The 1,891-nt window shown below is 43.8% G+C and overlaps 1 pseudogene; it reads right to left on the bottom strand.

Moving 5' to 3' along the window:
- Positions 1-708: 708 nt before the first annotated feature.
- The window catches only part of LOC111982712 (peroxisomal sarcosine oxidase-like), an 8,167-nt pseudogene continuing 6,984 nt past the window's right edge, over positions 709-1,891 (bottom strand).

Raw genomic sequence — 1,891 nt, 5'->3', positions numbered from 1 at the left:
GGGAACCAATCTAGCCCCACTAATAAAGGCTTCATTTATTTAGGCACTATAAAGGATTTATTTAGGCACTATAAAGGCTTTATTTAGGCACTATAAAGGATTTATATAGGCACTATAAAGGATTTATATAGGCACTATAAAGGATTTATATAGGCACTATAAAGGATTTATATAGGCACTATAAAGGCTTTATTTAGGCACTATAAAGGATTTATATAGGCACTATAAAGGATTTATATAGGCACTATAAAGGATTTACATAGGCACTATAAAGGATTTATATAGGCACTATAAAGGCTTTATTTAGGCACTATAAAGGATTTATATAGGCACTATAAAGGCTTTATATAGGCACTATAAAGGATTTATTTAGGCACTATAAAGGTTTTATTTAGGCACTATAAAAGGGGGGAAATAGTGCACTAAATATGGCAAAGGGTGTAATTTCAGGTTGGCCTAGAGTCTATAATGTACTGAAATATATAACCTGCACCTTGTGGAACACCCCAATGGGCCTCTATAAATAGCCTGTGTGTTTCTGGCCCATTGTCTGAGTCAGGCAGTCTGTTTGAGCCCTGCATGACGGAGCACATCAAAGAGGACAGAAGCTATTGCTCTGACCATAACAGGGCGTCTTTTCATTTAAGTGGGCTCAAGCCAGAGCTAAATTAAGGAGATTTATCCCTCCTTTCAGCGATGAGCGTGCCGTCAGCTGTCAGCCTATGGGTGAGATGAGGAAACAGACACTGTACTCAGGAGAGGTGGATTCTTCTTGTTGCTATGGGTCTGAGGGAAGGAGGAAAACTCTGAATGTCAACCGGGCTTAAGAATGCCTAGCTTTAGTTTTCTCTCTGCCTGATAAAGGTCTCAGAGCTCCCGAGCTTTGAAGTCATAAAAGCCTCAGCACTGTGCGTCCGGGGCTATAGCGAACAAACTGTAGGCCACTCTGACAGTTCGCCATATGCGTTTTTTGTTGGAAGAGGTGAAGGGCCCTCAATGGTATGCCCAAACACACTGGGCGCCTTTGTAACCATGGCAACCCCCAGGACTTGTGCCCATGGCTTTTGATACCTCAAGTGGAGGAGGAGGGGGAGGTGGCAGAGGAGCTGCACGTTTTTTGTAGTATTGTGATTATCCCTGTGCACTGACTGAACACAGCACAGTGCTGCACAGTCTTTACTAGAACACATGGGTTAAAACACTGATAATATGGTACATGCAAGTGGAACAGGTTAATAGACCATGATGAACAATCATCCTATTATGGTTACTTTTCCAGATTCCACCACCAAGGGACCAATGGGTTCAGAAGCAAACCACTTCAATTCATACTTTCCCCTGTATTGATTATGTGGCTTCTCAAATGGCTTTCTCAAATGGAGTTAATCCTTCATGTTATAGAGTAGCACTCTCTTTCTCTCTCACCAGCCAATTGCACTGTGTGCCAGCCAGGTCCTTTAAAAACTATTACAAGTGGAAATGAAGTACACACATAATTACTGTAGGAGGCGGCTATCAGAGCAGATGGAACAGGAGCCAGGAGACCCCAGGCGTCAGACCTTTGGGACAGGGAGAAGACAGGACCAGAGAGAGAGAGATGATGAGGAGAGAGAGAAGAGGAGAGAGAGGACGATGTGAGATTGGGATGCGCAATGAGATGAGATGTGAGAACCATAGAGGGCTGAGGCGAGACGAGAGGATGTGAGATCTCTGACAGAGACGAAATGTCCCGCGACGATTGAAGAGAGAGAGAGAGAGAGAGGAGAAGAGAGAACGAGAGGTAGAGAGAGAGGAGAGAGAAGAGACGATGAGAGAGAGAGAGAGCATGAGAGAAGAGAGAGAGAAGAGAGAGAAGAGGAGAGAGAGGAGAAGAGGAGAAGAGAGAGTGAGT

This window comes from Salvelinus sp. IW2-2015, linkage group LG22 (genome assembly GCF_002910315.2).
Source record: "Salvelinus sp. IW2-2015 linkage group LG22, ASM291031v2, whole genome shotgun sequence".
Lineage (NCBI taxonomy): Eukaryota > Metazoa > Chordata > Actinopteri > Salmoniformes > Salmonidae > Salvelinus > Salvelinus sp. IW2-2015.
Note: the sequence above shows the minus strand (reverse complement) of the source record. Positions and strands in the feature narration are given on the sequence as shown.